The 26,807-nt window shown below is 41.2% G+C and overlaps 2 long non-coding RNA genes across 2 annotated transcripts in view; one reads left to right on the top strand and one right to left on the bottom strand.

Moving 5' to 3' along the window:
• The window catches only part of LOC139076920 (uncharacterized), a 32,371-nt gene extending 19,314 nt beyond the window's left edge, over window positions 1-13,057 (bottom strand). Inside the window, exon 1 of the long non-coding RNA XR_011528974.1 lies at window positions 12,670-13,057. This is a non-coding gene — a long non-coding RNA (uncharacterized lncRNA). The remainder of the gene's footprint in view (window positions 1-12,669) is intronic.
• The window catches only part of LOC139076919 (uncharacterized), a 34,286-nt gene extending 20,121 nt beyond the window's left edge, over window positions 1-14,165 (top strand). The window contains exons 2-5 of the long non-coding RNA XR_011528973.1: window positions 8,010-8,240; window positions 8,332-8,374; window positions 9,697-9,783; window positions 12,695-14,165. This is a non-coding gene — a long non-coding RNA (uncharacterized lncRNA). The remainder of the gene's footprint in view (window positions 1-8,009; window positions 8,241-8,331; window positions 8,375-9,696; window positions 9,784-12,694) is intronic.
• Window positions 14,166-26,807: the final 12,642 nt, after the last annotated feature.

Here is a 26,807-nt window from a genome sequence, read left to right as displayed (position 1 = left end):
CATCAGTGATATTGGCCTGTAATTTTCCTTCTTTATGTTGTCCTAGTCTTGCTTTTGGATCAGGGTGATGTTGGTCTTGTAGAATGTGTTAGAAAGTGTTCTGTCATCTTCCATTTTTTGGAATAGTTTGAGAAGGATAGGTATTAAATCTTTGAGTGTTTGGTAGAATTCTCCAGAGGAGCCATCTGTTCCTGGGCTTTTATTTTTTGGGAGATTTTTGATTACTGTTTCAATCTCTTTACTTGTAATTGGTCTATTCGGATTCTCTATTTCTTCCTGGTTTAATTTTGGGGGGTTGTATGAGTCTAAGAATTTATCCATTTCTTTTAGATTGTCCAATTTGTTGGCATATAGTTTTTCATAGTATTCTCTTATAATCCTTTGTATTTCTGTGGTATCCATAGTAATCTCTCCTCTTTCATTTCTAATTTTATTTATTTGAGGCTTCTCTCTTTTTTTCTTAGTGAGTTAGGCTAAGGGTTTGTCAATTTTGTTTATCTCCTCAAAGAACCAGCTCTTAGTTTCACTGATCCTTTCAGCGGTTTTTTTGGTTTCAATTTCATTTATTTCTGCTCTAATTTTTATTATTTCTCTCCTCCTGATGACTTTGGGCTTTGTTTGTTCTTCTTTTCCTAGCTATGTCCGTGTAGTTTAAGATTGCTTTTTTTTTGAGACTTTTCTTGTTTGTTAAGGTGGGCCTGTATTGCTAAGAACTTCTCTCTCAGGAAAGCTTTTGCTGCATTCCATATGAGTTGGTATGGTGTATTTTCATTTTCATTAGTCTCCAGATATTTTTTGATTTCTTCTTTAATTTCTTCATTGATCCAATGGTTGTTCAGTAGCATGTTGTTTAGTTTCCACATGTTTGTGACTTTCCTAGCTTTTTTCTTGTAGTTGTTTTCTAGTTTCATAGCATTATGGTCAGAAAAGATGCTTGATATGACTTTAATCTTCTTAAATTTATTGACGTTTGCCTTATTTCTCAATGTATGGTCTGTCCTTGAGAATGTTCCATGTGCACTTGAGAAGAATGTGTATTCTGCTGATTTTGGATGGAGTGTTCTGTATATATCTACTAAGACCATCTGGTCTGGTTTTCATTTAGTTCCACTATTTCTTTGTTGACTTTCTGTCTGAATGATCTACCCATTGATGTAAGTGGGGTGTTAAGGTCCCCTACTATTATTGGGTTGCTGTTAATATCTCCTTTTAGGTCAATTAACAGTTGCTTTATGTATTTTGGTGCTCCTGTGTTAGGTGCATATATTTATAGTGTTACGTCCTCTTGGTGGAATGTCCCTGTTATCATTATATATTGCCCCTCTTTGTCTCTCATTGCCTTTTTTATCTTGAAGTCTACTTTATCTGATATAAGTATGGCAACACCTGCTTTCTTTCTTTGTCATTAGCTTAGAGTATCATCTTCCATCCCTTTACTCTAAGCTTGTATTTGTCTGTAAAACTGAGATGTGTTTCCTGGAGGCAGCATATTTTTGGGTCCTGTTTTTTAATTCATCCAGCCACTCTGTATCTTTTCATTGGAGGATTCAATCCATTTACATTTAGAGTGATTTTTTTTTCTAAGGAAGATTAGCCCTGAGCTAACATCTGAGCCCATCTTCCTCTATTTTATATGTGGGACGCCTGCTATAGCATGGCTTGATAAGCAGTGCATAGGTCCGTGCTAGGGATCAGAACTGGTGAACCCTGGGCCACCAAAGCAGTGCATAAACATAACTGCTGTGACACTGAGTGGGCCCCTAGAGTGATTATTGATATATAAGGGCTAAATGTTGCCGTTTTATCACTTGTTTTCCCTTTGTTCTATATTTCGCTTTTTCTCATTCTATGTATTTCAGACTGTCATTTCAGTTTGGCTCTCTATGATGGTTTTCTCAGTTTTCTCTTTATTTATCATTTATGTCTCTGTTCTGTTTTTTTGTTTAGTGGTTACCATGAGGTGTGTATAAAAGATCTTGTAGACGAGATTGTCCACTTTCTGATATCCTCTTATTTCCTTAGTCTAAGCAGGTTCCATCCCTTTCCTCTTTCCCATCTACATTATTGTTGTCACAACTTATTCCATTTTGTGTTGTGAGTTTGTGGTTAAAATGAAGTGATTATATGTATTCTTGATGTTTTCCTTCCCTTTATCTTTAATGTCATAATTAAGTATTTGCTAATCTGTTCTGATAGAGAGCTGCAATTTTCTGATTTTGTCTGCCTATTTATTTCTTGCTCACGGTTTTGTACCCCTTTCTTTTTTCTTCAGGTATGAGGGCATTCTTGATCATTTCTTGGGGGGACGAGCATCTTGTGGTGATGAACTCCCTCAGCTTTTGTTTATCTGGGAAAGTTTTTATTTCTACATCATATCTGAAGGATATTTTCGCTGGATTGAGTATTCTTGGCTGTAGGTTTTTGTCTTTCAGAACTTTGAATATATCATTCACTCTCTCCCAGCCTGTAAGATTTCTGCTGAGAAATCCACTGAAAGCCTGTGAGGGGTTCCTTTGTAGGTTATTTTCTTCTGCCTTACTGCCCTTAATATTTTTTCTTTGTCATTGACTTTTGCCAGTTTTACTAATATATGCCTTGGAGAAGGTCTTTTTACATTGATGTAATTAGGAGTTCTATTATTTTCTTTTAGTTGTAATTCCAGCTCCTTCCCCAGGTTTGGGAAGTTCTCAGCTATTATGACTTTGAACAAGCTCTCTGCTCCTTTCTCCCACTCTTGTCCCTCTGAATACCTATAATCTTTATGTTGCGTTTCCTAACTGAGTCATATTTCTCAGAGAGTTTCTTCATTTCTTTTTAGTCTTAGTTCTCTCTCCTCCTCCATCTGATGCATTTCTATATTCCTATCCTCTTTATTGCTAATTCTGTCCTCCATAATATCAGCTCTATTATTTAAGGACTCCAGATTTTTCTGTATCTCACTCATTGTGTTTTTCATCTCCAACATTTCTGATTGGTTTTCTTTATAATTTCAATCTCGTTTGTGAAGAATTCCTTCTGTTCATTAATTTTATTCCTGATTTCATTGAGCTGTCTTTCTGAGTTCTCTTGTAACTAGTTGAGTTATTTTATGATAGCTATTTTGAATTATCTGTAATTTAGATTGTAAATTTCTGTGCCTTCAGGATTGATTTCTAGGTGTTTGTCTTTTTCCTTCTGGTCTGGAGTATTAATATAACTTCTCATACTATTTGATGGGGTGGATTTGTGCCTTCACATAGTGATAGTATCTGGTCATAGATTCCACCTGCTGCCACTGGGGATAGAGGGAAGCAGGAGCTGTGTATTCTGAGTCCACTGTGATACCTGTCAGCTGTGCCTGTCCAAGACTGGGCCACTCCTTGGGACCACAGCAGCCCTCTGGGCTCTCCCACTGGATGGGAAAGTGATCACATGGGGGCTCGGGGCTGCTGCCATCTGCTCCCACAGTCCCACTGAGATGTGCTCCCCACTTTGAGGCCACAGTGGTACTATGGGCATTTGTGGAAGTCAGGACCTCATTCACCTGGGCACACAGATCTGCTGCCATCTCCTTCTAGGTCTCACCAGCCATTATGCTTGATGGGCAGGGACTCCTTACTGGTTTCAAGCCTGGGCCACTCCCTGAGGATCATGGCAGCACTGTGGGCTCTCCCACCAGCTGGAAAAGCAATCACATAGGCACTCAGAGATGCCATCACCTGTTCCCACAGTCACACTGAGGCACGCTTCCACCCTTGGGGCCAGAGCAGTGCTATGGTGCTCCAGCTGGGAGAGCCATTGCACACATGCATATGGCCCCAAGGGGGCCTGTCTCTACCACCTCCCCGGGAGTAGTCAAGCCACCTTCAGATGTATAGCTGTGTGGGTCTCTCAGGTGTCCTGTTGTGCTGTGTGGGTATCCTTCATTGATCAATGGATGTCTATTTAGTTGTAGTTCAAAGGGGATGAGCTAAAGGGAACAGCTCACTCTGCCACATTGCTGACATCACTCGGATTTGTGTCATTCTTAATGCCTGCCTCTTCTGCCATATTGTTAAGCTAGAGAGCAGAAACCATGTCTATTTTTTCACTGCTTTATTTTCAGTGCCTAACACACTGTCAGACACAGTGTAAAAACTCATAAAACCTCTGCTAAATGAGTGACTGAGTGAATACTATGAGACAGCAGTGGGCTGAATGTTCTAAATTTCATTATTTGAATCTCACACCAGGTATCATCTCCATTTCCCGGGCAAGAAAATGTAATCTCCAGGGCACAAAGAGCTTATGTGGGTAACTGGAATTAAAACTCAAACTTGTGATTATACATATCAGGTATTTTCCATTACACCACCAGCTTCCCATGAAGAGCCTTTAAGTTGTCTTTCTGTTGCTGTTGTTGCTGTTTTTACCCTTAACTCCTTTATGATTCTATAAAAAGAAATTTTTAAGAGTTATTTTAACTCTTAAATATTTATCTCTGTTAATTGCAGACATCAGAGTTACAAAATAGTAGTTAGTGTATTAGTCACTATAGCCAAGTCCTGTAGTGTCCTTGTGTGAGGGTGTATGGGGGTGCACTCTTGGAAGGGAGGAAGTAATTTTCTAAAGATTTCTCTACTTTTACTGCAGTTCTCTGCTTTCTTTGAAAAGAAAGAACTATTTTGATCTAAGAGTGAAAAATAATTAAATTTTCATCATGATTTACTTTATCCTAAGTGATCCAAAGGAATATTCATAGTTATATTTTGACCAGTGTCTTTGAATTGAGGAAATGAACCTATATTGAGCAATCTCCTCACTCAAGGACTTTATTTAGGTGAATCACCTGATGATATAGGAATTATTATCACCTCTATTTTGCAAAAGAAGACATCATTGCTTTCATTTCTAAGCATGAGTTACTTTTATATCTATTAAAATTCAAATGAAAAATTTATCGTTGAATTGCCCAAATATTCTCCTTTCTCTTTATGTGAAATTTGGGAAAAGATTGTCTTCTGATTTAACAACATTCTTCATTCCTAAAATCAAAAGGGGAAACTTTAGCTCTGGACTTTTCTAAATCTTCTTTCATAGTGTTTATACTGTGGTTGGTGGTCAAGTCATTGGGCTTGAAATTTTGTGTTTGGCTAACACAAGCATGCAAAGGTGAGAATTGAATAGTGTCTGATTATTATTTAATGTATTTGGTTTATTTTTGTCACAAGACCAAAATGTTACTTCTCCTTTTCAACATACATTTGGGAAGCCAGTTCTGAAACTACTTCCTTTGAAAGATAGTGTGTTTCAACATCATTTCTAAGAGGGAGTCCAGTTTATTCATACTTTACAAATCTACCTCAATCTGCCGTTACAATCCATGATCTAATTTGCATCTTTAATACTTACTGTGCCTTTAGTCACAGCATATTTTTCTTTCTGTGCAGATCCCAATTACTAAACTACTGGTGAGAAGTCATTCACAAAGTGTATTGGATCAAAACTAAACACCTTAAGACCAAACCTTTGCGCTCTAATGCCATTCCCATGAGCCCTGCTTGATATCCATAGCATGTTCCTGTCATTGTGATATGGATTTAAAGAAAGCTTTTAAAAACATGGCAAATTAGCAAAATCTAATTGTCCGTGGATGGAAAAATTACTCTCAAAATGTAATCCAAAACTGACATCATAAAGAATCTTTTGTAGAAATTTCTGTTCCTGTGGCTACTCTTGCAATGCAAAATATTTATGTGAACCCAAATTTTTCACAAAAAACCATGACTGTTGAAAGGGCATCATCTCCTGTCTTCTGACTACTGTCTTTATGTCTCACTTCAAATTTGTCAGGCACTTTTACAGCAAGGGCCCTCTTGAAAGAAACATCTGCGAAGGGAGTTTGGGCCATTGAAACGCCAACTGTAAAAAATTTAAAGGTGTACCTTCAAAATAGAGTTTTCTAAGTAGTTGCATCAATTTAAAGAGGAACAGAAGTTCCTTTTCTGAAGATAAGGAAATAAGTAGTCTTTTCTTTGATGGGCCCCCATAGCCACACTTTCAATTGGTTTTGCAGAGTTCCCAGGTCCAAACAGATCAATATCCTTCAAGAACCACAAGGCAAGAGAAGCAGTCCTTGCAAATGCTTCTAAAGCTCTATCCATCTCCCTGCCACCTCTGCCTGCATGTGACGAGCAGTTTCCTTTCTTTGCTGTAGTCCTTAGTCCTGACCTCTATGAATTTACAACTGTCATGGACCTTGATGTTAACTGTCATTTCTTGGTCATCAGGTTTAACATCATTCTGCTGGTTGTCTGGTTCTGGTCTTGGTAGAGCTCTGCCTACTTCCAGTCAATAATGCCCATCTGTGATCTCCTCTAGTCCCCTTCTCCCACTGGGATTTCCCTCCATAGTAACTATTTACTGCCTCCTTCTGCTCTAAGCAGGCATAACCTCAGAGCTGGTCGACCTACAGGAAGTTCACCTTTCAGGTTTTGGCAAGATATACCCAGTGAGTGCATAATATAACGAATGGAGATGATTTTGAAGGAATTAGTTGCCTAACTAGCGTCATGACAGCCTTTACTCCCTATAACCTCTGGCATTCTCTCTTACTCTCTATGTGCTTCTGGCGTTCTTCTGTGCTACATTCTTCTTCTTCTCACATGGAGGTATGAGTCAGAATAAGGGAAAGAGAAGAGAAAAAATAAAACCACAAGGAAAACACTGCAGGAAAAATATTGATATCTTCAACTGATGAGGAATAAGCCAGAAAATACCTGAGGACCAGTTGAAAGTTATAAATAAATCTTATACAAACATAATAAATTAATTTTAACTCCTCTAACTATTTCAATAACTAAAATGCGGGTTTAGGAAACATCTCACAAAGACCATGCCCAGAGCACTGTACATTTCTTTGATCAATTGGCCACAACAGAAATGTTGTGTACAAACTACAAGTGAGGGAAACACTTGAGTACAGCCTCGGATTGGGATTTCCTGCAGATCTTCATGCTCTTTCCATCTCTTCCTGGCACAAAGATCTTTTTTGGGGATCAAAACAGGAGATATGCATTTATGCATGCATACATAGTCTTTATTATAAAAAATTCTTCTAGAAATGTTAAGACTTGTTGAGAAGAAGTCCCGTGATTTTTAGATAATGCTAAAAATACTAAGAAGATAAATTAGGAAGTTAGCAACAATAAAGAAGTAGATTTAACAAGTATTAAATGAGAGATGGCAGACATTCTACATAGTTCACAAAATCCTTACAGAAGAATCTGAAATACTAAGAAGATGATTTTTCCAAAATGTGGAATTTGACCAGAAGGGAGTATCATTTTTTAAAAACTGAGGCCAGAACATCCATATAAAGAGCTAATTGGTCAATTATCAAGTAGCTGGAATCTCACAATGCCTTAATATCTAGAAATTTGGAAATTTGGAAATACTGGGATATTTGGTGGTTAGGCCCTATAATTTCTTTTTTTTAAAATAATTCAAACTTTGAGTAACATTTCTTAGAATTCCAGCCTCCTGAGTACATGTTCGAGATTTTCCAGTTTCTCTGGCTGTTAATAACAAAATGGGAGGGTGGAATCATTAATGAACAGAATGGTAGCAGGAATGATTGGTTTTTGGATTGGAGCAAAGATGAGTCGCCTTGAGAATGAACTGTCATGGAAGTCTAGCCCTCTGGAGTTTGGTTTCTGGGCCACTAACTCAAAATTCTTCAGGAAATGGAACAAAAGGAATTAGATTCCATAGTACAAAAGGGTCCCCTTTACATAATTGAGATGGGTTTTTCTGTTTTGATAAAATATAAAATAATTAAAGGGAGGAATGAGAGGTATGACAGAGATGATAGTTACCTTTCAATATTTATTCTCTTCTTCTTTAGTCATGAGAAGCCCACATTTTAGCTTGGAATATAGCAAATATATATATATATATATATATATACTCAATCTGCCTTCCAGTTAGGGCTACTTTGTGATTAATTTTGGCCCATGTGGTATAAGTGGAAGTGTTGTGTGATATTTCAGGAGTTCTCCTTAAAGACTGAAAAGCCTTCCTTTGCCTGCCCTCCACCCTGCTGAAGTGACATTTGGAACTCCAGCAACCGTCTTGTACCAGAAGAAGGACCACTCCCTAAGCATGTTGGAGCAGAACTTTGGAGAAAGACCAGTTCCTTGATGACTGTGAGGTTGCCGTCGCTTCTGGACTTAATGTCTCTGAAATTATTTTACGTGAAAGAATGACACTTCTTTATGAAGGTACTTTTTGTTGGTGGGGAGAGAGGAGTGGTCCATGTTATTCTCAGAAGAACCTAATCCTAAATGAGAAATTCCCCACTTCCCTTCCTAGTACTCTGCTTGGATGTCGTGCTGGGCTTGGGAGAAAGTTGGAGGTAAGTGGGGGCAGTAGTGAGAACAGCTCATAAGTCAGAAGATTTGGCATTCATTGCAGCTGCAACCTGTAGGCATGATTCTCTAAAGAAAAGATAGACAAGGAGTAACTTTTCTAGAAACTGAAAGAGTTTCTGGATTACGTGCTGGGTTGGCCCTTGCTACCCTGCTAAATAAAAGATATAGGAAAATATATCAATGTAATTTTTCCTTTCTTCTCTTAATTCCAAGAGGGGGTTGTGTGTGTGTGCGTGTATGTAATTCTGAGAATGTTACAATTCTGATTTTCTCATGAAGATTAAACGAAATTTCAGTTTTAATATTTTTCATTTAAGTAGTTAACGGATAGAAAATCCTAAAATCTGAGCACCTGTAACTGTGTTCAATTTTAACAGAGTTCTGGCCAGTTTTTTATTTCTGAAAACAAATTCCCCAGCAACGTGGAGTCCCAGAAAGAAAAGCGCTCACGCAGCTGTGGCTGAAACTTCTTGTTTGGGAGCAAACAATATGACCGGTTGTGGTCATACTTCCTATGTGGCTTATATCTTGTGGTGTCAGAGAAAAGAGAAGAAAAACATAAGGTTTTGGAGAAAAGGAAAGGAAAAAAATATTAGATGAAGAAGTAAAATCATTTTTCTGATTGAGAGATGGACTCTGTTTTGCCTTGTTGAAAGATGTCTAATAATGAGAGGAGAGTGGGGTAGAAGGACACCTCCATTCACTCTTCTTTGCTGCCAGAGTTTGAGTAAATAATCAAATCATGACAAATTATGCCAAAGCTTTTAATGACATTAGCTAGTAAACTGCCATCTGTCCTGATGTCAATTCTTCTTGCATGTGAATTCCAAGGTGTTGCACTTTTATATATTTTAAGCAAATGGGTCAAAACTACCCTGGATCTTTTTGGAAGGTTTTAAAAATAGTTCAGAAAATTCTGTTTTCAAATTTTGTAGGTGAGTAGAGAAAGAATAACTCCTGATAACATTAAATCATTTTCAGCAACAAAATCACTTATCAATGGAAGCGTCATTTCATAAAGCCTTTTTCAGAGTGTGGGTTTCTTTTGAAAAGCAATTATTTTCTCACTCTGTTAAAATACTTTCTTTACCTTGAAAGAAGTTATTGAAGTCAACTTCTACAAAAAATATCTGCAATGTAGCATACTGTCAGATCTGCTTAAATCATCATTGTTTTTACATCATTTAACGGTTGACAAAGAGTTTATACTATGTTAAAAACAAGACAACAGGCCCAAAATGGAGTCACTAAGCCCCACGTCACCAAACCAAGACTTAACCTAATTCCAGTTCTGGCTCTTCCACAGAAGGAATCTTAGAGTCAATCAGGAATCACCTGATGAACACTAGTTAGGTCTCCTGCCCGACAGACCTCTGCCATCTCCCACAAGAAGGTAAGCTTGCAATAACCAACTGCTTTTCTGCCGAGTATAACTTCCTTGTTCCTACTCCCTTCTGACTGTGAAAGTCTTTCATTCCGTGCAGCTCCTCAGGCTCCTTTCTGTTTGATGGATTGGATGCTGCCTGATTCAAATGAGTTTTTGCTAAAACTCAAAATGTTTAATATGCCTCAGTTTATCTTTAACAACTACACATAAGAAAATGACAGTTTTGACACATTTTATTGTTGCCTTGTGTTTGTGCTGCTGGTGTTATTTTCAAGATGTGGATTGTTTGTTTCTTGGTTTTTGGGTTTTTCTGTGGAAATCTTTTTTATGTCACTTTTCTATCTTGTGAGGTTTGTCTAGATTAAACCAAACACTACATATTTTATTATTATTTTTTTTAGATTTTATTTTTTCTTTTTCTCCTCAAAGCCCCCTGGTACATAGTTGTATAGTTTTAGTTGTGGGTCTTTCTAGTTGTGGCATGTGGGGCGCCGCCTCAGCATAGCTTGATAAGTGGTGCCATGTCTGCACCCAGGATTTGAACCGGTGAAGCCCGGGTCGCCAAAGCAGAGAGCGCAAACTTAACCATTCGGCCATGGGGCCTGCCCCAACACTACATATTTTAAAGACACTAGCCAGGCATACATAAACCACAATATGTAATAATTCTCTGAAAGCAAGCAAATCAGTGAATTCCCCTATAGAGTGAGGTTCCACCATTCCCCTGAAATAGCTCGCATAAGTCCACGACATGTGACCATCTGACAATCAGGCTCAGTGAGGGAGCCCAGGTTAATCTGTACACTAAATAGTAACGAACAGCTATTCTCTTGTTTATATAGATTAAAAAATTACAAATAGAAGTTCTAATATTTTCTTCCCACGTCAGTAGATTGTCTTGCATACCCCTGTGGTGCATCCAACCCGTTTTGGACACTACTAGGGAATCCCAAACCAACCCCACTTTATAGCATCCACTCATTCAACACTAATGGCAATATCATAACAAGGGGGTCCCCCAGACATGTTCAAAATTTTCTTGTGTGACTAATACGACCCAGTTCAACCCAGAGAACTGATGAACAAGCCTATCCTTCTACCTGCCAGTAATGGGAGCCAGTCCAAGACCCTGGACTCTCTATTTTGTTCCAGCATAAGAATAGCTTGGGCTGGCAAGTGGATTCCAGCCCAGCACCTTTCCACCTTGCCATTCTACCTCTGGGTGGTGAGGCACTGAGAGCTAAGGAGAAGTTGGCTGCGAGACTTGAGCCCAGTACCCAGTCACAGGGCCAATTCTCAATTCCAGCACTTTTACGTCAGCGTTTCTTCCTTTTTACTGTCACACCCCACTCTAGCTGCAAGTCATACCTAGAGCAGAGTTAGGTTTAGCTCAGCGGTCTGCCAACGCAGGGACTCAGAACCCCGTCCTCCTCTTCTCCCCTCTAGCTCCGGGTTTGGGCTTCAAAAGAAAGAGTCTTATTCCATCCCTTTTCCCCCAGATAATGAGGCCATCACCTTCTATAGGTAACCACCTACAGTGATTCTAAAGAACATACCTCATTTCAACCTTCAGGCTTCTAACCTCATCTCCTTCTAAGTCTGGCTTCAGTGAATTCAAAGTGCTTTCCCAGCTCCTTTCTTGTTGAAGCAGAGGAAACAAAAACCAATTCTATCTCGCCTGTACTACAATGTTGACAACACACTGTGATCAAGGCACTGTGCTAAGACATTTCCAGTCAGCATTTCATTTAATATTCACACAAGGCTAAGGGGTAGACATGATTATTATCGTCATTTTACAGGTGGAGAAACTGAGGCTTAGAAAGGTTTCTGGCACAGAACAGAAAATGGAAGTTCTATGATGCAAACTCAGGCAAGACTAACTTCAATATCCATAATATAACCACTACACTATATTACAAATCCACAATTATAGTTATGGACAATAGTAGTCTCTACCAGAATCATGCTCAGTGCTGTGATGGAATATTTTTCCTCAACTGGGTCACTGTGTTTGGAGAGACAGAAAGTATGTGACGGTAGAAATTAGCAAAGTTTGCTGGGAGAAGGTAGAGAACAGAGCCCCTAACTCTGCCTAGAGGGGGACCAGAGAAAGCTTCATACAGGAGGAAACTCTGGAGCTGATGCTTGGAGAATGACTAGGCATTAGCCAGGGAGAAAAGGCTGAATGGACATGCCTGGCAGAGGAACCGTTTATGCAAAGGTGAGGAGGCTTGAGAGAACCAGGCACATTGGAGGACAGCAAACAGCTTTCCATAGTTGGAGCACAAAAAATGGAATTTTGAATGTTGTATGGAGGAGCAGTAAGAGACAAGATGGGAAGAAAAGGCAGAAGGAGAACATGGTGCACTTTGCATGCCGTGCTAAGGGACAGGACTTTCTCTGTAATTGGCAAAAGACCATTGAAGGAGTGAGTGTAACGTGATCATGTTTGTGTCTTAGACAACTTTAAAAATGGATTAGAGGATTGTAATAAGGCTTAGAGCGCTGGGTTGAGAGATTGTATAAGTTTATGACGCCATTTTATTCTAAAACTCAGGAGACACTGCAGGTGTGGCCGGAGCCACTGAGACAGACAAACAGACCAAGGCAGTCTTTTTCACGTTTTCAAGTTGAAGGCCTAAAACCAAACCTGGACTTTTTAAGGCCACTCACTCACTCACTGACTCATTTCTTATTCAACAGACATTAATTTGGCACGGGTTTCCAAGAACTGAGTTCAAAACTAGAGCAAGGTCTTCCCATCAAGTTCACCCCAGGACAAACCCACATCCGTTCAGTGAGCCAGACTAGACAGGCTCTTCCATCTGAGCAGGAAAAGCATGAGGCCACCTTTACACATGTCTCTCTCCGCCCTCTCTCTGCACTTACCTTTGTGTATCCATCTCGCTACCAGAATCCCCGCAGGAACACCCGTCACACTGGTCCATGCAGAGTCCCTGCCTTCTGGATAATCATGTGTGGTGACAAAGGCCTGAGCCACCCCCATGCCGAAGTCCTGCAGAGCTTTCTGGAGAACGACTTGCAGACTATTGTGGGAGAAATGCTAAAGTGGGATTGCACTGGCTGGAGCATTCAGCATCTTTCCCTTATCATACAAATTTGAGGATAAGTGAAAATCCCCATGTGGTCAGCGGAGGCAACATTTCAAATAAAACCCCCGTAATATCAACAAAGGAAAGTGTGATCATCCCAGCTCTGACCCAGAAAGGATGAAAATTCTGCCTTCTTGCTTGCATAGATTGTTTGAATTCTTCAGTGTTAGAACAGAAGCCAACACACCCAAAATAGTTTCTCTATTTTCCTGCTACGTCCTTTTTTCCAAATTGTGCATTGTCACTGTTTTCACTAGTCTGCATAACAAAAATTACTTGAGGACCTATTGTGTGCAAAACGCTGTATAGGACACAGGAGATACATAACACATAAAAGAGTGTTACTATCCTGGAGTTGATGCAGATAAAGGGTACAAAAGGGAAAATAAGTAACACAATAACGTAGTATATGCTGTGTATTGAGTACATGGGACAGACAATGGTTTCCTAGGGAAAAGGAGCTTTAGTTCTTAAAAGGAACAGGGAGGGTTTCGATTATCAGAGAGAGGAACAACCCAAGAGGGGCTCACAGAGGAAAAATGTGAACTCTAGGATTGGAAAGTAACAATATCTAACATTCACATAACATTGCCAGGCACTGTTGTAGACACTTCACATATATAAATTTATTTTATTCAGTATAACATCCTTATGAGATAAGTACTAAATTATCCCCCAGAGTGTTAGAGATGGGGCAAATATGGCACAGAGAGATTAAGTGACTTACCCAAAGTCACACAGCCACGATGTGGCAAAGCCGCAATGTGATCTCAGGTGGTCAGCCTTCAGAATGTGCTATTAACCACTATTCTGCTACACATCCTAGAAAGTGTGAACAGTAGCCAGGCTCCATGCAAGGGCAGCAGGGAGAGTAGAGATGAGCAGGTGTGTCCACAGAGCAGAGGGTGAAATCTGAAGGGAGCGGGGGCATATACAGAAATGCCCCAGAAACCCTGGTATTCTCAATGTAAGTGACAGACTGAAACCCATTCACTTCTGGATTTTCAAAGGCAGTTTACTGTATATTTACAAACATACCTCATTTCAAAAGTCAAAACTCAAGTAGTAGAATCTTCAATGCTCTCAGGCTGCAGCAGTATCAGGGTTGAACAGAGACTGGGGGAAGTGGTACATTGCATAACTACAAAAATGAATACTAACGTGGCCTTTGACTATGAAAATGTACAAATTTAGAATTTCCCTAGAATTTGTATTTATAGAATCGACGTGTGTGTCACTTCCAATTTTAGTGAAAAAACATTCTTGAATGTTCTTGGTGTTTGGCTTCTTAATTTGTCCGTCTCCCCTGCACCATGTTTCCTGCTCTTTCTTCCTTGCACCACAGGTCAGAGACAGAGGGGGTGACAATGAACATCCTAACCAGGGTCTTTCCAGGCTCATTAGGGTCCTATTTCAGTGGCAACACTGAGCCAGCTCGCTTCCCCCGCCCCCCCCCCGCCCCCCAACTCTGGTCACAGAAACCTGCTTCTGGTTAAAAGAGAGGCGAGAAGAGGGATATGGTCGAACGGGGAAGTTGGTTTTGTTTCAGGTTGAGGGACAACTCCATAATCAAAGAGCGAGCCTCAGTTAAATTGACACTATCTATTCTGGAACAAATTCACAGAACTCTTTTCCACCCCAAAACTTGTTAGCAAAACAATGATCTCATTGGAAGGAGCAGAGAACGGTTGGAGGAGGACTCCAGCAGACAAGCTTCCTGAAAAGAAAAGAAAAATTAGTCAACATCTGAGGCCTACAAGTCCTCCTCCTTTCCCTAAAAAAAGGGCTCCTGGGGGCAGGCGGGGCGGTGGGGGGCGGGGGGGAAGGCCAACAACTCTCTCCTCTCCAGGCGTCCTCCAGCTCTAATTCAAAGGACATCAAACAAAATCTTCATATATGTTTTGAGACTTTGTTTTCTTCTTGTATTTTTGCTCCCCTTTCCCACTCGGACATTTTTAGTATTTTGAAACCTTTTCAATCATGACACTCCTTTGCACCCCCTTGACAGCTTATATATTTCTGAGTCCACGTTAGTGAGCTTGGGTCTCCCAGACTTAAGCCTCACTTCTTCAGGATGGAGTGGGAAGGGCATTCATGCCAGGAGTGAGATAAGAGGTCTCTTACAGTTTGGACCAGGCCTCCCTACACAGCCCCACAGTGCCACGGAGCCCAGAATGGGCACGGCCAAGGGCAGGATGGGTCAGGAGGCACAGTCTTCCAAACTACCGAGAGGGACCCTCTTAAGTAGCCCATCTCCCCTGGGAGCAAAGCGGGAATGTGGAGAGTGGTCCTCTGCATCCTCTCTTTGTCTCTGAATAGGTGGTAATCACTTAAAATGTTCATACTAAAGTCTCCATTTATCATTGTTTAGAGTTCTCTGGAAATAAGAAAAAAATCCTTAAAATTGTTCAGAATTCTCTGGCAAAAAAAATATTAAGTACTTATTGCTTAAAATAAACCTTATTGTGAATGAATGAAAGTAGTAACTGCTGACATGCAGAGCAGAACTAAAGGAGTGTGATTCTCAGGAGCAGCGAAGGGTGGAAAGGAGACCTGGGGATTGGAGGGGGGGGAGGAGGATGGAGGGGGAGTGGGAGAGCTGGGTGTGTGGCAGGAGTTGCTGCTTGGAAGGTCTGGGAGCCTGGGGGTGGGTGCATCTCACCTGGCTTAGACCCAGGACAGGGAGCGAGGGTCCCGCTTCCTGGGCGGCCACAGGGCCAGACAGAACAGTTCAGCCTGGACTGGGGGAAGAAGCAGAGAGAAGTACCGGCAGAAAGGTTTTCTGATAGCCAGGGATGGTGACAAGCCCGTCTTGGATGCTCAGAGAAATATCTAGAACAATAATTTGGTAAATCCTAAACTAGACAATACTGATCCATATCTAGTTGACAACTTTTAAGTGTCCTCATCATTTTCCAGAAAAAAAATTACCACACATTTTAAGTCTCTTAGTTATTTTCTAGTCTTTATTCAATGCTCCTTGTTAAATTTTTATTTGAATCTCTTCTCCTTTAGCCACCTTGTAACTGAATCTTCATTGTGAGATAATTATGTCTTTTTCTTCCATTTCTTTCCTGAATTCAATCAATACTCATTTCATTTCTTCCTGACTGGCTTTTATTTTGTTGGTCCACTTTTGCTTTGAATTTTGAATTTTTGATTCATGCCAAATACTGGCAAGCAAGGTTTCAAGGAGGTGAGGGAACAGATCTCTCGGGTGTCGTCAGGGCAGGGCAGAGAGAGGCACATTTGCAAAGGCCCTCAGGTAGGTGCAGACCTGGCTTGTTTGAGGAACATCAAGGAAGCAGCATGGCTGGAGCAGGGAACCACAGGCTCATTCCTACTGTGTATCATGCTTTTTTTTTTTTTTTTGGTGAGGAAGATTGGCCCTGAGATAACATCTGTTGCCAACCGTCCTCCTTTTTTTTTCCTCTCCAAAGCCCCAGTACATAGTTGTATATCCTACTTGTAAGTCATTCTAGTTCTTCTATGTGGGACGCTGTCACAGCATGGCTTGATGAGTGGTGTGTAGGTCTGCTTCCAGGATGTGAACTGGCGAACTAGCCACCAAAGGGGTAAGCACAGACTTAACCACTCAGCCATGGAGCTGATCCTGTGTCAGGCTGTTCTAATGACTTTTAAAATATTAACTTGTTTTCTCCTCATAATGACCCTACGAGCAAGATACGATTATGAGCTTCATTCTACAGATGAGGAAGTGAGACACAGACCAGTTAGTTATTTACCCAAAGACACACAGAAAACAGCCAGGATTTGAATCTGTGTCAACTACTGGAAGAGGAAGACGACGAAGAGTAAGAGGAGGCGATGGAAGGGGAACGGGGTGGCACTCTCCCCCCAGGGTTTGCGGAGCATTTCTGGGACTCTTGTTGAGATCACACCTCAGGAGAAGATTTTGATCAATGGAGTGACACGGTTTGATTTACATTGTAAAAGGACCCCTTGGGCTGCTGGGTTTGAAAAAGACTGTAAGCCGGGAGACCTGCTAGGAAGCCGTTAAAATAACACAGGTGAGGGTGCCAGATCAGCTGATATTCATGAATTCTGATTTTTTTACGTAAAATAATCCCGTTGAAAAGAAGAAAAAACATGTTGGCAACGAATTCAGGCCTTTGCAAAACACTGTGATTGCTAATCAAAAGACATGTCTACAGGTCCCTCCGCCCTAACGCCACCTCTGCTGCTGTGGCAGGGCACCCCGTGGCCGGCGCCTTCCCCCTTCTGTCTCAGGCCCTCGCTCTTTCTCTCCCTTTGAAAATGGATGTGCCCCGAATGAATCAGCTTAGTCATCGCCAGAGTGAGGGGGCGACCCAGCAAAGCAGAGGCGTAGCGAAGACCGTCCCATGGGGGAATTCACTTCCCGAGCAGTGTTTATTCTGCTCCCACACCTCACACTGCACAGAGGGTTGGAGGGAGGCCCCATCTGCTTTCTCTTGCTCCCTTTCCACCCCATCCTCTCCCACATGCAATCACAGAGAGGGGGTGGCCGGGGCAATCCAGACCCGTGGCTGAGATCATCCTAGTTCTGTCTTTCCCACCCTTGGAGACCTGAGATCCTGAGTTAAAAATGCCCCCTCTTGTCAATGCCGCCTTCACATTGGAAACTACGCCTTGCAAGCCCAAGTGAGGCAGCTGTACAAAGCTCGTGGGGACGGGAGAAGTGTGCAAGCCTTTTTATCTTCTCCCTAACAGAACTGCGCACATGAAGCAGGAGAGCCAGCTAGCCACCGGGGGATATCCAGTATCAGCTGGGGAAACTCCGAGCAGATTCCTGAGGGGCACTGAGCCTTGGCCTTCTCTGCAGTACTCAAGGGCTGAGAGTCTATCTGGGAGGAAGGTCCTTGCCCGTTCTCCAGGGATTTCTTTCGGATATGCTCACAACAGCAAGACATAGTCAGGGCTGCCTTGGGAAGTCCACCAAGAGCTCCTATCAGAATATGGAGACAAGTTTATCTTCTTAGCAGCTGACGTGAGAATTTCCTGAGGAAGAAATGGCTTTGATAGCTTGTGAGGAGGGTAAAAGCAGTGGCCTAGGTTTTAAGTGGACAAGGAAAATGAAAGGCAGACTGAGACCAAGCACTGCCGGACAAATATGAGGAGTGACGGCCAGGAGGCTGGCTGGGAAAGGGAGGGTGGAGAGGCTTAGAGAAGCAGATCGTGGCCTGAGGTGGAGAATGGAGTAAATGCCATGAGCCTTTTTCACAAATGCCCAGATCTTCATGAAAACTGCAAACAAAATTCTGGATGTGCTTAGCGTGGTTGAATTTCTTGTGAAAGCTGGTGAAGGGCCTCGAGCATCAGGTGGGTCTGGGGCAGGAACAGTCGACCCACGTAAATGAGGGAGAGTCAAGGTCTCGGCGGTTTGACACAGACGGTGACCTTCATGCACGGAATCATGTGGGCCCTTGCAGGACAGGCGTATAGTCCGATCTGGACTACTTAACACTTAGAGCTCAATGCTGGGTGACTCTTTCTGGACCTCATTCAGCCCTCCTCCCTGGCTCCCTGAACATCTCTCTCCTAGTCCCAGTATTTCTCCTTGGAGCGGAAAGCTCATTCAGCAGCCCTTTGAGAGCTTTGTCTGAAAGGCAGTGTAGCACAGGCGGCAAGCGTGAACACGAAAGAGCCCGGTAGTCTGAATTTGAATGCTGGCTTTGCTAGTTTCAGTGGTGAGTCCTTGGTTAAGTCTATCCATGCCTCAGTTTCCCCAACTATAAAATGGTATAATGGGGTTCCCTAGCTCACAGGGATGTTGTGAGTTTTAAACAAGCTCATACAAGTAAAGTAGTTAAAATTATGCCTAGTTCATGGTAAGATTACATTAAGTATATCTGTTTATTATTACTTAATAATGGGAAGAATAAAGGAGTTCAGCTGCAATGTCAAAACTTTCATTTTTTTGATCACTGAATTTATCTTTTTAAATTTCAATCAGTCACAATTCTCTATTTAAGAAAAATTTTGTTTCCAAGGTATAATTGACATACAATGAACTGCACACATTTAAAGTATGCAATTTGGTAAATTTTAAGAAAAAAAAATATATACACACGGAGCCATCATCAAAATTGGCAAAATGAACAAAAAGCTTCCTCGTGTTCCTCAGTAATCCCTCCTTCCCAGTGCTCCACGCCCCCCTCTCCTCTCTGTTACCAGCAAACTACTGATTTGCTTTTTGTCACTACAGATTAGTTTGCATTTTCTAGAATTTTATATAAATCCAATCATACAATACATGCTCTTTGTTGTCTGTCTTCTGTCACTCAGAGTGATTATTTTAATATCCGTCCCTGTTGCTGCATGTATCAGTAGTTCATTTCTTTTTATTGCTGAGTAAGAAGTATACCATTGTATGGACATACCACAATGTATCTATGTGCCTGTTGATAGATATTTGGGTTGTTTCCCACCTCAGGCTACTATAAACACAACTGCTATGAGTATTTGTATACAAGCCTTTGTGTAGACTTAGGTGTTTGTTTCTCTTCTGTAAATACCTAAGAGAGAAATGGCTAGATCATAGAGTACACATATTTTTAACTGTTTAAGAAACTGCCAAACCGTTTTCTGAAGTAGTGGTATCATTTTTACATTCCCACCAGCAGGTCCTCTACAGCCACATTTATACTTGATAGGGTCAATCTTTTTTAATGTTAGCCATTCTAATTGGTGTGCAGTGTTATCTCGTGATTTCAATTCACATTTCATTAATGACTAACGATGCTGAGTATCTTGTTATTTGTCATCTATCTTCTCCGATGAAATGAAGTGTCCATTCAAGTATTTTGTCCATTTTTTAAAATTGGGTGGTTGGTTTTCATATTATTGACTTTTGAGAATTCTCTCTGTAGTCCAGACACAAGTTTTTTTTCAGACGTGCTTTGCAAATCTTTTATCCCAGTTTGTGACTTGACTTGCCATTCTCTTAATGCTGTTTTTCAAAGAGCAGAAATTTTTAATTTTCAAGTTTAAAATATCTTTTTTTTCTTTTATGGATAGTGATTTTGATGTTGGATAAAAGAAATTTTTGCCTAACCCAAGGCCCCAGAGATTTTCTTCTATGTTCTGTCTAGAAGTTTTATTGTTTTGGTTTACATTTAGGTATATGATCTATTTTGAGTTAAATTTTTTTCATATGGTGTGAGATATGGATCAAAGTTCTTTTTCTGTTTTGTTCTGTTTTGCTTAAAGGTATCCAATTGTTCCAGCATGGTTTGTTTTTCTTTTTCAGTTTGTTAATATGGTTAATTACATTGATTGATTTTTTAATGTTATGTCAGCACTTAACACATTAGATAAACACAACTTGGTCATGACATACTATCCCTTTTATATTTTTGGATTTGTATGGCTAACATTTTGTTTTTATTTTTTATTTTTTTGCTGAGGAAGATTTGCCTCGAGCTAACATCTTTGCCAACCTCCTCTGCTTTCTATGTGGGCCACTGTGACAGCATGGCTGACAAGTGCTGTAGGTCCAGGACTGGGATCTGAACCCATGAACCCTGGCCACCAAAGTAGAGCATGCTGAACCCAACCACCTAGCCATGGGGCTGACCCTGTGTTTTGAATTTTTGCATCTGTATTCATGAACCCAACCACCAGACCATGGGGCTGGCCCTTTTTTTGAATTTTTGCATCTATATTCATGAGGAATGTTATTCTATAGATTTCTTTTTTTTAGTAATGTCTTTGGTTTTGGTGTCAGGGTAATGCTGGCCTCATGGAATGAGTTGAGAAGTTTTTTGTCCTCTTCTATTTTTGGGAAGGGTTTGAGAAGGATTGCTGTTACTTTTTCTTTAAATATTTGGTAGAGTTCACCAATGAAGCCATCTGGTCCTGAACTTTTCTTTACTTGTTACAGATCTGTTCAGATTTTCTGTTTCTTTTTGAGTCAGTTTTGGTGGTTTTGGGCCACTTGGTTATTTAGGAGCATGTTGTTTAATTTCCACATATTTATGCATTTCTCAGATTTCTTACTGTTACTGATTTCTAATTTTATTCCACTACAGTCAGAGAACGTATTTTGTATGATTTCAATCATTTGAAATTTATTGATCTAGACACACCCTCCAAGCCAAGTCTAAGTTAAGGTTGCTGAGATAACCGTCTGGCGTTGTCAAGCTGTTTGGCTGTTTGGAGTTTCTTTTGAAGCTCAGTCGGCTTCTGCAGGTGGCATGTAGTCAACGAGGGATGGACTCAACTTTCCTGTCTGGGTTTCTTCCTGGCTCAGAACACAGATCATTTGGCTGGGACAATGTTAGGAATGCCCTTATTTCTCTGGTTGGTGGAGCTGAAGGGCATATTAGTGCCCTAAGTTGATAGGAATGTCATGCTTAAACTTATCAGCTTACTTTGTATGAGCTGTTTTATAAAATTCAAACGAGTGTTAGGATGGATGTGGTTGGATTTCTGATGGTGGGGTTTTTTCATGACAGGTTTCATTTCCTTATCTGGCATCTAGCCATCATCCCCTTCACCGACTCTGGAAATTAGGACAAGCAAACGTTCCCTTCCCTCAGAAGTCTCAGTGAAATTCCCGCTCGTAACAGGGTGTTTTTTCCTTATTCTCTGAAGACCTTAGCTACAGGAGTTCATAGAATAGTGCGCTCAGTCGTTCTGAGTCAAGTATGATTCAGAGCCCACTTTGGGCTATTTATCTGAGGAAAAATGTGAGCCAGTGAAGTTGAGACCAAATTGAGTTCTGCAAATAGAAGGGAAGTGAACTAGGTAAAGAGAACACGTTGGCCTCCAGAACAGTCTGCACGTCCCTCCTTTGGCAGGCCACATGATCGTGTCAGGTCAAAGAAACTGTTAGAGGCTCTGTTTTTAACACTTGGAAACAGGAAAAGTAAACCCAGCTTCTGAGGACCTTGTGATATTTGCCACAAATAAAAATATTCCACTTTTCTTGTGTTGTGTTCCTTTAGCAGCTGCTACCAAGTGAAAGATATCTCAGTTACGATTATGTTTGACCCATAGTATGACTCTGCCTCAATGAAAAGAACATAAATTAAATGTTTTCTGAAAGCCTAACTTCATACTAAATATCAAGTTAGGGGAAACAGTATCTAGTTATAAGCTGTGCATAAGAAAGAGTCATATAAAATGGAACAAGATTGCAAAGAAACAAATCTCTACATCGACACATGGACTGTGGTTTATCATTAAATTCAACTGTTGGATCACCATGTAATTCAATCTGACTCTAGTTCAAACTCTGAGACATAAAAATAAGACTCACCCGAACTTCTTTCCTAGATTCAGAAACTGATACCCTAGATTCAGAAACATATATAAATACAAATAAATAAATACACACTCACATTGTGGCTGGTTCCTACATAGGACAAGATAATTACAGGATATAAGCAATACAGATGCCATTTAGACCCCTTAACTGCTTTTAAGTAAAAAAAAACAATCTGTTCCTATCAAAAACAATCAAGAAAAAAGTAAAAATCTATTTTGCCTGTGACCAAGACTGTGAAGCCTTTGTAATTATAGGCCCCAAAACTATCTCCTGTCCTTGAGAAGGACAGAATGCAGGTATCCCAAAGGCTGAAAGCTTTAGGGGAAAAGTGACTTGAAGTTGAGGACTGAAATCCACCACGAGGCAGACAGGACCTGGAAGCAGTCCCTGTACGATGAATACCCCATGTCCCACCCTGTCTCACCCTTCTACTTCCCAAGTCATCAATATGGCTCCTGGTGTTCACAACAGGGTAGCCTACCTCTAGGATTGGAGGAGGGATGAAGCTAGTGTTGAAGAGCTCCTGCCCTCCACTGTCTCTCCCCATCACCAATTTTGGTTGGAGGAAGCTGAGCTCTAACCACCAGGAGAGCTGTGAGGCATCATCTCCCACCGTCTCATTCACTACTCGACCGTACGAAGTCCCTTAACCTGACTGAGTCTCTGCCTTTTCATTCACAAAACAAGATGACTGGCCCGGGGGTGTCCTAACGTGTGTCCACGCTCTTAGACTCAGGGATCTTGGAACTGGAAGCAATCACCCTGAATCTATGATGTGAAATATTAAATAATGAATATAAATTAAAAGCTCTTAAAATAGTCCATAGGGAAAACAGAGTCATAAAGTAAAACACAAAATAAAACAAATTAATGACAAAGATGTATTTTGTAACCTGGATGAGCTCAGCTAACTAGCATCTCTTTCCATTATAGCCGGTTGTCTTCACTTTGCAACGCTGTGATCTAGCTGAATTGGTTAACTCAGTTATTAGTGCGTGATCTGAGACAGAAAACTTTCCTGGGGAGAATATTGTTTTATTCTTATGGATCCGTGGCTGTTTTTGTGCTTAACTTTAGTCAGACACCAAAGAACATCTGGTGTTTCATAGAATGTCACCTTTGAATAGAAATTTGGCAATCATGTGCTGAGTTCTGGAAAATGACATACTGTCTAACCAGCGTCCACGTGTGGGTTCCTATAACAGATCTGAAATGATGACTTGATCCAATCCACCCAGAAACCCTGACTGAGGGCTCCACTCTCGGGTGTCTTTTCTTACGAGTGGACGCATGCCATGTTCCCCAGCATCATTTCAAACATAAACAGCCCGTAGATACCAGCTGTCTCTGGAGTAGTCTGCAGGCCAGGGAGGGAGGGGTCAGAACAAAGGGATGGAGAACTGGATTCCAGAGCCAGAGAGTATTCATGCTGTGTGGAACTTTGTGGATTAGTTCTTGTCACTCAAATATGAAACATGGCCACCTAGATCAAAGGAAAGAAATGACTGATGCTACTTTATCTGCCTTTAAATTCTCCCTTTTTTTCTGGTGAGAATGTTTGGAATATCTTAAGCCTCTGGAGCTAGACTGCCTGAATTCCTCTCCTGACTCTGCCCCTACTCACTGTGAAACTTGGGTGAGTTACTGATCTTCTCTGTGCCTTAGTTGCCTCATTTGAAAAATGGGAATAAAATAGTACCTACTTCATAGAGTTGCTGCGAGAATTTAAAAACTCAATGTGTGTAAAAAAAGAAGACGAAGAAGAAAGAAAAAGAAAACCACTTAGACTAATGCCTGGCACAGAGTAAGCACTATGTAAATATCAGTTATTATTATGCTAACCTTCGGGAAGGAAAATTAGTGGGTAAGATATAAAATTTCTTGGATAGATTGAAAGATTGTCGGATTTAGAATTTATTTTATTGGAGAATTCTTAATCCTTTTACCACCTGGACTTTATCTGATTCTGCCTTCTGCTTCTTTACAGATTAAAAAAATGCAAATAGTTCTCAGACTCAAAACAAATGGTCGCTATCCAGAAGGTGCCTCTCCTTTTCTATCCTTGGGTCTGCTCCAGAAAGAAAGCAACCTATAGTCTGAAATTAACATTTTCCTTCTCTTATGGAGCTTCACTGGCTCAAATAGTGAAACTATTCCATTTCCCAGTGAAGATGGGCTTTGTCCTGCCAACCAGACAGAGTTGTGTCTGCCCGGGGATTGACAGCAACAGTGTAATTGCTGAGCCACAAACCAAACAAAACTTCCAGGGCTTTAGAGTTTAGACAATAGTTGAATTACAAGGGCAGTGTCCCAGAAGAGACGATGCTTATGTTTTGCAGACCTGAACAATAAAATGGCTGTGTCTTTGAAACCAATCCCCTGGTCTCTGCTTTACTGGGATGTGCCTTTCCCTTGACAGTAGAGAATTCCCAACATGGGGAGAAAGTAGGTTCCCTGTCATAGTCCCTCGTATAGCTTGAACGACTATAATTGCAACCCTCCAAATCCCCTGTGTGACATCAGTAGGAACTGACTCTACCAGGCTAAGAAAAACATGCTGGACCAGGGAGGGTGATGTTGTTTTGATTGGCGATTCAGCCAAACAAGATTATTGCAAACTCAGATGGGTGGAGAGTTTCCCAGAAATGCTGAGTAATGGCCAGAGGATATGCTGTGATCTGAGACAGATGCCTCGCCAAACATAAGGTCCACAGGAGTCTAATGGCTTTCAAGTAAGACACTCATCTAACAGTCCTGGGGACAGCCCTGGGATTGAATGGCAATGGGAGACTCATCGGACCTCAAGCATTCCAAGCACTCTTCCAAATTCCCTTCTCCTAGTACACTCATTATCTCCAGAGAGGAAAAAAGACTGATAAAAACAATTATCATTAAGATGTTCGGCCCTGAGTGAACCTCCATCCGTACCCTAGAGTTATGCATTCTTTGAAAGAGAAAAGAAAAATAGGATAATTAGACACCTCCCACAGTAAATCCCAAAGGCAGAATTTCAGGCCATGTGTAATCCATCATATTATCATCACCTATGTCACTATCTTCTCCTCACTCACAAGGCCAACCCTGCAGCACTGCCCTGAAAGAATAGGCCAAATCCACAGACATTTAAGTGTGGCACTGTGCAAGTATCTGTGATCCCAAACTAGCAGAATGCAGTGTAGAAATTAAGGGCATTGGGCAAGAGTTCGAGCTTGGTAAAATCCTAGCTTCACCCATTACTGGTTCTATGAGCCTGGGTAAGTTACTCAACCTCTGGAGTTTCAACTTACAAAATAAAACCGACAAATTTACTCCTTATGGTGCTGCTGTGGGTATTTCATAGGATGAAGCTCTTTGCACAGTGTCTAGCATGCAATAAGATGTTATCTGCGTGTGGTATTAAGTGGAACCCAAGCACATATGAGTAAGTTTTTTAAAGCTCAGCTGGTGACTATCTCATGGACCACTAAAGTCCCAGCTCTTGGCACAGAGTAGGTAATAAATATTTGTTGAATGAATAAAGTCATGAGTTTCTCCCCGCTTCATCTACTCCCCAGGTCCTAACCCTTGACCTCTGCCTCTTCCATCACAAGGGAACTTCTAGAGCCAGAGGAAAGAGTATTACGGGTAGGTGAAGCTGGATGTGGTAATGGGGCTGGTCAAGATTAATGCTGAAAGCAACAGCCCAGCTGGAAAATAGGAGCCAAGCGTAGCCAAACATCTGGGAAGATCACAAATAGGATCCAGGATGGGCGTGAGACTGAGGTGAGGGGCCAAGTCCAGGGCATGTGAATTCTGTGTGCTTCTTTCTCTGAGGACTGGCCATGCTGGGAATTCTAGCTGAACTCACCAAAGTTGAAACATAAAGGCTTCTCTCCAGTTTTGCCAGGAACTGTCTTGTGACTTATTCCAGATAGGAGTAAAAGATTTGGCTCAACAAACAGGCAGTTATGCTTATGTATTTATTGCCTTCCACCCTCTTCTCCCTGGTTCCTTTCTCCCTCTACCTCCAGGGTTTCCTTCCTTCTCAGGCGTGAGGGGAACAGAGAGGGCTGGGAAGCTGTTTCCTTACATTTTTGGACTTGAGGGGCAATCTGCCTTATAAGTAAAACCCAGAGTGTTTTCTCCTCATTTCTGTGAAAACTTACCACAAATTGAACAGATGAGGCTTGTGTTTCTGGTAAATAAAATAAATGATCTGCATCCAGACAGGTGAGGGCAGGCAGGGGGCTGATGGCTCACTTATCACCTGTTATCCTGGGCTAAATTTTCTCTTCCTCTAGTCAACCTTGGGACGCACCCTGTCCTGACCGCTTCTGCCCAGGGATGTTCCATCAAAGGGGAGATTCCTAGCCTTGGTTTCAAAGCCTTCAGCTTTGAGGAGGAGATGGAGGAAGTATTGTACGGAAGTGTGTTTTCAGTCCTGCAGATGGTGGTTGAAGATTACAAGGCCAACCCGAAATAGGTGCTTTCGTTGTTGTTGTTGTTTTTAAGAACGAAAATTGCTTGTTGGTATTGGAGAGAGGCCTTGTACAAAAGGAGGGAAGAATTTGTTCCTGGCAGCTTTCAAACCCACAAAAAGGCAGCATTTGCTTTGCAAACATGTGTCTCTGAGGCTGTGTGGGCCCCTGCCCACAGTAGGC

This window comes from Equus przewalskii, chromosome 18, assembly GCF_037783145.1.
Source record: "Equus przewalskii isolate Varuska chromosome 18, EquPr2, whole genome shotgun sequence".
NCBI lineage: Eukaryota > Metazoa > Chordata > Mammalia > Perissodactyla > Equidae > Equus > Equus przewalskii.
Note: the sequence above shows the minus strand (reverse complement) of the source record. Positions and strands in the feature narration are given on the sequence as shown.